At 44.3% G+C, this 9,267-nt stretch overlaps 1 protein-coding gene across 3 annotated transcripts in view; it reads right to left on the bottom strand.

Annotated features, from left to right (window-relative positions):
- Positions 1–712: 712 nt before the first annotated feature.
- Positions 713–9,267, bottom strand: part of slc5a5 (solute carrier family 5 member 5) — a 51,135-nt gene continuing 42,580 nt past the window's right edge. For all 3 annotated transcript variants that reach the window (XM_067968485.1, XM_067968483.1, XM_067968484.1), the window contains one exon: positions 713–954. The gene's annotated coding sequence lies outside the window, so the exon portion shown is untranslated. The remainder of the gene's footprint in view (positions 955–9,267) is intronic.

The following is a 9,267-nucleotide window of genomic DNA, read 5'->3' as shown; positions in this document are numbered from 1 at the left end:
CAGGAAAGACTGAACAAGTTGGGGTGCTTTTCTCTAGAAAAGAGAAGGCTAAAGGGTGACCTGATAGAGGTCTTTAAGATTATGAAAGGGTTTGATAGGGTAGATAGGGTATGAAATATGACAGTCACCAATAATTCCAATAGGGAGTTCAGGAGAAATTTTAGTGGTTTGAATGTGGAACTCGCTACCAGAAGGAGTGGTTGAGGTGAATAGCTTAGATGCATTTAAGGGAAAGCACGATAAACACAAGAGAGGGAAAGGAATAGAAGGATCTGGTGATAGGATTAGGTGAAGAGGAGTGGGAGGAGGCTCGTGTGGAGCATAAACACCGGCCTGTTTTTGTGCTGTAGACTCTATCTAACTCTATGTGACTACAGTTCAAAAGTACTTCATTGCCTGTAAAGCACTTTGGGACGTCCTGAGATTGTGAAAGGCACTATATAAATGCAAGTCTTTCTTTTCTGTTTGCGCAGTGTTGACAGCAAACAGAATCAAAACCCCCCTATATCCTGTGGCATGAGTTACGTGGACAAAAAGTGCCTTCACGCTGAGTCACATGATGCACTTGTGGGTGTGTGTTCCATCTGGGCAGGTCTGTCGATCGAGAAACTCCACTTCCATTCTCTCCGTGTCTATTCGGGAGCTGTGGATATCTATTCGGGATATATATCGGTACGCCACACTCCATTCCTTCAAAGGACAGGCCACACAATGACATTGCCAAAATATTTATTTAAGTTGAAAGAACACAGTCGCACAATGTGATTACCCCAGTGGTTGCTCTGATTATGCCTGCCACGTGCCGCCTTGTTCACCGTGCTCGAGCCCCATACGCAGCTCCACACAATTCCCCCGCAGCATCGTCCGCTTTCATATTCCAGTCCACATCCTACAGCCAAGAGGCGACAAGGAGCAATAATTCTGCTGAGGGCCACGGGTGAAGGGGGAAGAGGCCTGCAATTGAAATTTTCAAGATTCAGATTGATAAATTTGTGTTGGGTGAGGGGTATCAAAAGATATGGATCAAAAGTTAATGGTGTTCAGGTACAGACCGGCCCTGATCTGATTGAATGGCGGGACAGGCTCGAGGGGCTGAATGGCCTACTCCTGTTCCTACGTAAATGTTGCCCAGGTTGAAATTAGGAGCATCGCTGTTCCAGATACATAATGAGGGGCCTCTTCTGCTTCTTGTGGGCTCCGTGGATGTCTAGCCTGGCTCCTCGGGGGTCACATTATCCACTGATGAGGTGATAGCGCTAAAAACAGACCTTTCCAATCCTCCAGGAGCACAAAAATCATATCGGAGAATCACACAATCGTTACAGCACAGAAGGAGGTCATTTGGCCCATCGAGCCTGTGCCGGCTCTTTGTAAGAGCAATCCAGTTAGTCCCATTCCCCCGCTCTTTCCCCGTAGCCCTGCAAATTTTTTCTCTTCAAATATTTATCCAATTCCTTTTTGAAAGCCACGATTGAATCTGCTTCCACCGCCCTTTCAGGCAACGCATTCCAGATCATAACCACTCGCTGCGTAAAAAAGGTTTTTCCTCACCTCGCCTTTGGTTCTTTTGCCAATCACCTTAAATCTGTGTCCTCTGGTTACTGACCTTTCCGCCAATGGGAACAGTTTCTCTTTACCTACTCTATCTAAACCCGTTATGATTTTGAACACTTCCATCAAATCTCCTCTCAACCTTCTCTGCTTTAAGGAGAACAACCCCAGCTTCTCCAGTCTCTCCACGTAACTAAAGTCCCTCATCCCTGGAACCATTCTCGTAAATCTCTTCTGCACCCTCTCTAAGGCCTTCACATCTTTCCTAAAGTGCGGTGTCCAGAATTGGACACAATACTCCAGTTGTGGCCAAACCAGCATTTTATAAAGGTTCAACATAACTTCCTTGCTTCCAAGCCCAGGATCCCATATGTTTTTTAACTGCATCCTCAAACTGCCCTGCCACCTTCAACGATTTGTGCACATATACCCCCAGATCTCTCTGTTCCTGCACCCCTTTTAGAATTGTACCATTTAGTTTATATTGCCTCTCTTCGTTCTTCCTGCCAAAATGTATCACTTTGCACTTCTCTGCATTAAATTCCATCTGCCACGTGTCCGCCCATTCCACCAGCCTGTCAATGTCCTCTTAAAGTCTATCACTATCCTCCTCACTGTTTACTACACTTTTGAGTTTTGTGTCATCTGCAAATTTTGAAATTATGCCCTGCACACCCAAGTCCAAGTCATTAATATATCAAAAAAAAGCAGTGGTCCTAGCACTGACCCCTCTGGGAACACCACTGGATACCTCCCTCCGAAAAACAACCATTCACCACTGCTCTCTATTTCCTGTCACTTAGCCAATTTCATATCCATGCTGCCCCTTTTATTCCATGGGCTTCAATTTTGCTGACAAGCCTATTATGCGGCACTTTATCAAACGCCTTTTGAAAGTCCATATACACATCAACCACGTTGCCCTCATCAACCCTCTCTGTTACCTCATCAAAAAACTCAATCAAGTTCGTTAAACAAGCATAAAAATCAAAGGGAGCAAACCGTGAGAATATGACATACTCGGACAAATTGGGCTGAGTTGCCATCGGGAGCCGATTGTCAGGGTTTGGGCCGGATTGGCAGGGGTTGGAAGCAGGATTGGCAGTGCTCCGGGATCGAAGCGCTGGGGTTCGGGGTCAAATTGTCAGGATTCGGGGGCCAGATTGCCAGGGTTCAGAGGTTGGATTACCTGGGGTCGGGGGCCGCATGCACCCTAGAGAGTTGGACATCCCGTACATTATTCCAGCACGCCGCGCCGCCCAGTACTCATACAAGAGAGGGCATCTTCCTCCCTTCTGCATTGGCTGGATTTGCAATGGGAGAAAATAAGCATTTATTTAAATGAATTTTTCACGTGAATCCCGTGCTCATTGAGATGAGGGATGTTGGCGCTGGGAAATGGAACGCTTTGCACTTCAGGTACATGGCGTTATCATCAAGCACTTTCAGGTCAAGTGCAGTGTAATGGATGTAAGAGAGGAGCTCCCTCTATTCTGTCCCGATGATGTGCCCCAGCTCCAAATTCAATCCACCACTGCACCAGTGTCACATATTTCCATTTCCAACACCAAACATCTTATGATGTCAGTGAATGAGTTAAATCGGGGCCACTTTTGTACTGCAGGCCCCTGGCTCACTAGCAACTCGAGTTCAAATCCCACCGCAGCACTTTGAGAATTTGAATTCAGTTTTTAAAAAAATCTGGAAATAAAAATCTAGGATCAGTAAAAGTGACCGTGAAGCTGTCGGATTGTCCATCGGGATGGACTACACCTGAACCATGCTGGGACTAGAGTTCCAACGAATCGAATAACTAGGGAGGTAGATAGGGCTTTAAACTAAATAAGGGGGAGGGGAGGGGGGGTCCCGGTGGAGAGAAATCCAGAATGCTAAAGAGAAAAGACAAAGAAGCAGTGTAGGAAAGTGACTGGGGTAAGGATAACCAGATTGTGTCAGGAAGGGACAGAGCGTACAAACAAAAGACAACAAATAGGGTCCGGGTAAGAAAAAATGGTAATAAGACAAATAGGGCCATAGTGCAAGAAAATGTTAAGATGTCTAAAAATGTTAAAAAGACAAATCTAGAGGCACTATATCTGAATGCACAAAGCATTCGTAATAAGGTAGACAAATTAAAAACGCAAATAGATGTAAACAGATATGATATAATAGCAATTACAGAGACATGGCTGCAGGGTGACCAAGGCTGGGAGCTGAATATCCAAGGGTATTCGATATTTAGGAAGGACAGGCAAAAAGGAAAAGGAGGTGGGGCATTGTTAGTAAAGGATGAAATCAGAGCAATAGTGAGAAAGGATATTGGCTCAGAAAATCAAGATGTAAATCAGTCTGGGTGGAGTTAAGAAGCACCAAGGGGCAGAAAACACTGGTGGGAATTGTCTATAGGCCTCCAAACAGTAGAGGTAATGTAGGGGATGGGATCAAACAGGAAATTAGAGATACATGTAACAAGGGTGCTACAGTAATCATGGGTGACTTTAATCTGCATATAGACTGGCCAAACCAAATTAGCAATAATGCTGTGGAGGATGAATTCCTGGATGGTATACGAGATGGTTTTTTAGATCAGTACGTTGAGGAGCCAACCAGTGAACAGGCTATCCTAAATTCGGTATTGTGCAATGAGAAGGGGTTAATTAATAATCTTGTTGTGCGGGGTCCTTTAGGGAAGAGTGACCATAACATGATAGAATTCTTCATTAAGATGGAAAGTGAAGTTGTCCAATCCGAAACTAGGGTCCTAAATCTAAACAAAGGAAACTACGAAGGTATGAGGAGTGAGTTGGCTATGATAGATTGGGAAGCTTCATTAAAAGGCATGACGGTGGATAGGCAATGGCTAACATTTAAGGAACGAATGCATGAATTGCAACAGTTATACATTCCTTTCTGGCGCAAAAACACAAAAGGAAAAGCAGCCCAACCATGGCTAATAAAAGAAATTAAGGATAGTATTAGATCCAAAGAGGAATCATATAAAGTTGCCAGAAAAAGTAGCAAGCCTGAGGACTGGGAGCAGTTTAGAATTCAGCAAAAAAGGACCAAGAGATTGATTAAGAGGGAAAAAATAGAGAATGAGAGTAAACTTGCAAGGAACATAAAAGTGGACTGTAAAAGCTTCTACAAGCATGTAAAAACAAAAAGATTAGTGAAGACAAATGTACATCCCTTACAGTCAGAAACAGGAGAATTTATAATGGGGAACAGGGAAATGGCAGAGCAATTAAACAAATACTTTGGTTCTGTCTTCACGGAAGAGGACACAAATAATTTCCCAGAAATGCTGGGGGACCAAGGGACTAGTGAGAAGGAACAATTAAAGGAAATTAGTATTAGTAAAAAAAAGTGCTGGAGAAATTAATGGACTGAAAGCCAATAAATCCCCAGGGTCTGATAATCTGCATCCCAGGGTATTAAAAGAGGTAGCCATGGAAATAGTGGATGCATTAGTTGTCATCTTCCAAAATTCTATAGATTATGGAACAGTTCCTGCAGATTGGAGGGTGGCAAATGTAACCCCACTATTTAAAAAAGGAGAGAGAGAGAAAACAGGGAACTACAGACCGGTTAGCCTAACATCAGTAGTAGGGAAAATGCTAGAGTCAATTAGAAAGGATGTGATAACAGGACATTTAGAAAATATCAACGTGATTAGACAAAGTCAACATGGATTTATGAAAGGAAAATCATGTTTGACAAACCTACTGGAGTTTTTTGAGGATGTAACTGGTAGAATAGATAAGGGAGAACCAGTGGATGTGGTTTATTTGGATTTTCAGAAGGCCTTTGATAAAGTCCCACATCAGAGGTTAGTGTGCAAAATTAAAGCACATGGGATTGGTGGTAATATACAGGCATGGATTGAAAATTGGTTAACAGACAGGAAACAGAGAGTAGGAATAAATGAATCTTTTTCGGGGTGACAGGCAGTGACTAGTGGGGTACCGCAGGGATCAGTGCTTGGGCCCCAGCTATTCACAATATATATCAATGATTTGGATGAGGGAACCAAATGTAATATTTCCAAGTTTGCTGACGACACAAAACTAGGTGGGATCATGAGTTATGAGGAGGATGCAAAGAGGCTTCATGGCGATTTAGACAAGTTGAGTGAGTGGGCAAATACATGGCAGATGCAGTATAATGTGGATAAATGTGAAGTTATCCACTTTGGAAGGAAAAACAGAAAGGCAGAGTATTATTTAAATGGTGATAGATTGGGGAATGTTGATGTACAAAGGGACCTGGGTGTCCTTGTACACCAGTCACTGAAAGCAAACATGCAGGTGCAGCAAGCAGTTAGGAAGGCAAATGGTATGTTGGCCTTCATTGCAAGAGGATTTGAGTACAGGAGCAAGGATGTCTTACTGCAACTATACAGGGTCTTGGTGAGACCACACCTGGAGTATTGTGTGCAGTTTTGGTCCCCTTACCTAAGAAAGGATATACTTGCCATAAAGGGTGTGGAGCGAAGGTTCACCAGACTGATCTCTGGGATGGCAGGACTGTCATATGAGGAGAGATTGGGTCGACTTGGCCTGTATTCACTAGAGTTTAGAAGAATGAGAGGGTATCTCATTGAAACATATAAAATTCTGACAGGGCTAGACAGACTGGATGCAGGGAGGATGTTTCCCCTGGCTGGGGGGTCCAGAACGAGGGGTCACAGTCTCAGGATATGGGGTAGGACATTTAGGATTGAGATGAGGAGAAATTGAGGGTGGTGAACCTGTGGAATTCTCTACCACAGAAGGCTGTGGAGGCCAAGTCATTGAATATATTTAAGAAGGAGCTAGATAGATTTCTAGACACAAAAGGCATCAAGGGGTATGGGGAAAGAGCGGGAATATGGTATTGAGATAGAGGACCAGCCATGATCATATTGAATGGCAGAGCAGGCTCGAAGGGCCAAATGGCCTACTCCAGCTTCTATTTTCTATGTTTCTAAAACCCAACTGGTTCACTAATGTCCTTTTAGGGAAGGAAACCTGCCGCCCTTACCCGGTGTGGGCCTATACGTGACTCCAGTCCCACACCAAGGTGGTTGACTCTTAACTGCCCTCTGAAGCGGTCTAGCAAGTCACTCCGATGTACCAAACCGTTACCAGCGGTTCAAGAAGAAGGCCCACCGCCAACTTCTCAGGCCAACTAGGGATGGGCTTTGTCAGCGAGACCCACATCCCGAGAATTAATTTTTGAAAAAGCTGGATTGAGACTGACCAAACTCATTTCACATACCTTCCTTACAAGCCTTGTTTTATCCTCTTGACATTTATATTAATTTCACAGTACACTGATAATTAATTGCAATGACATTAAAAGTGATAACTGCCGTTGAATATTGCTTCACAGGCTGCAATGCATGGTACATTCCAAAAGGTATTTGAAAGTGAATTAACTCACAGTATAAATAAATATTATGTATTAGGGGTCTCTGTCCCTCCCCAATACATGTCATGAGAAAACAAAACGAGGAAAGATTAGAAACAGATAAATATAATCAGAATGATAAGAAAAGAAATCTACCTATAAGTTTATCCAGAAATGAAAATAAGGTTTATATATAGAATAATGAAACCGAATCGAGGGGTTAGGATGGTTTATTTATAGAATTTCTTAACAACCAAACCTGCCTCAAGCAACATCCTTGGCAGTAACCCATCCCCCCGACCATTAATGGGTACAATAATGAAGAGGGTCTGGTACTGATCTAGTATCCCACTAGTTCTGATGAAAGGTCATCGACCTGAATCATTAACTCTGTTTCTCTCTCCCCAGATGCTGCCTGACCAGCCTGCAGTGTTTTCCAGCATTTTCTGTGTTTAATTTCAGATTTCCAGCATCCGCAGTATTTTGGTTTTATTTTCGTATCCGGCCGTGGCAGATTGTGGAACTGAATTCAATCATTCAGTCATTCGCACCAAAAGAAAAAAAATGATCACGGAAGCTGCCGGATAGTTATAAAAACCCAACTGGTTCACTCACGTCTATAAGAGATAGGAGCAGGAGTGGGCCATTTGGCCCCTCGAACCTAATCCGCCATTTAATGAGATCGTGGCTGCTCTGATTTTTATCTCAACTCCACTTTCCCGCCTTTTCCCCATATCCTTCGACTCCTTTGCTGATCAAAACTTTGTCTAACTCAGCCTTGAATGTATTCAATGACTCAGCCTCCACAGCTTTTTGGGGTAAAGAATTCCAAAGATTCACGATCCTCTGGGAGAAGAAATTCTTCCTCATTTCTGTCTTAAACGGGCGACCCTTTATTCTGAGACTACGCCCCCTAATTTTAGATTCCCCCATGAGGGGTAACATCCTCGCAGCATCTACCCTATCGAGTCCCCTCAGAATCTTGTATGTTTCAATAAGGTCTCCTCTCATTCTTCTAAACTCCAATGTGTATAGACCCAACCTGTTCAATCTTTCATCATAAGACAACCCTTCCATACCCGGAATCAACCCAGTGAACCTTCTCTGAACTGCCTCCAATGCAAGTATGTCCTTCCTTAAATAAGGGCACCAGAACTGTACACAGTACTCCAGGTGTGGTCTCACCAGCACCCTGTACAGTTGTAGCATGACTTCCCTGCTTTTATACTCCATCCCCCTACAAATAAAGGCCAATATTCCGTTTGCCTTCCGGATTACCTGCTGCACCTGTATGTTGACTTTTTGTGTTTCATGTACGAGGACACCCAGATCCCTCTGTACCGCAGCATTTTGTAGTATTTCTCCATTCAAATAATATTTTGCTTTTTTATTTTTCCTCCCAAAGTGGATGACTTCACATTTTCCCACATTATATTCCATCTGCCAAATTTTTGCCCATTCGCTTAACCTGTCAATATCCCTTTGCAGACACTTTGAGGTCAATTTTAGGAGGGCCGAGTGGATGCGTTCGTGGCGGGGGGTTCCTTAAATTGGGGAATCCCGGAGCAGGTCGGGAGACCGGCTTTAACCCGCCCACTTCCGGGTTCCCCAATGATGCGAATCGGTGCGCGCGCAGCCCCCGCATGCGGGACTCCCACCGGCAATTAGAGCCGGCGGGATGTCAGTTTAGATCATATGGGAGGTACTTGAGGTCGTTGACAGACCTCTTTGGGAAGAGATTTTAGCAGGGATGTGATTTTGGACTCTCCTCAGCGTGTTTCCCATGCTGTGGGAAACACTCCCTGTTGTGGCAGATGTGTTTCAATCAGCAGCCATTGGGAGATGCAGAGGATTCCTTGATAGTTGGGGGGAATACCTCACTCATTGCAGCAGGGCACTCTGTCACCTCAGACAAAGTTTTGCCTGCCACACCGTTATCTCCACACTCAAAATTATTACATCATACCCTAAACTCTGCTGTCCAAACATATTTACCTACTTTGCGGACCCTCTCACACTCACACCGTCAGGATTGGTGGGGAGGGAGTACCATAGCTGCATTCATCACTCCATTGGAGGACGAGCAACATCACCAGCCTCGCCAGGCACGCCGTCCACCTCCGCCACGTGGAGCTACACAACACAGTGCTGCGCAACAGGCACCTGCACAAAGTAGTCGTGCAACTACACATACACCTACTGTAGGGTGACCCAATGGGTGGCATCAAGGGTGTTCATGGAGAACCTCATGAAAGGGCCTTATTTGCACAAGACAGTCAAGAATGGCCAAGACGTGGCAGGAGTGGTGACAATATAATGTGTAAT

Source organism: Heptranchias perlo, chromosome 29 (genome assembly GCF_035084215.1).
Source record: "Heptranchias perlo isolate sHepPer1 chromosome 29, sHepPer1.hap1, whole genome shotgun sequence".
In the NCBI taxonomy this organism is placed as follows: Eukaryota; Metazoa; Chordata; class Chondrichthyes; order Hexanchiformes; family Hexanchidae; genus Heptranchias; species Heptranchias perlo.
The sequence above is the reverse complement of the archived record's forward strand: the minus strand, read 5'-3'. Positions and strand labels throughout refer to the sequence as shown.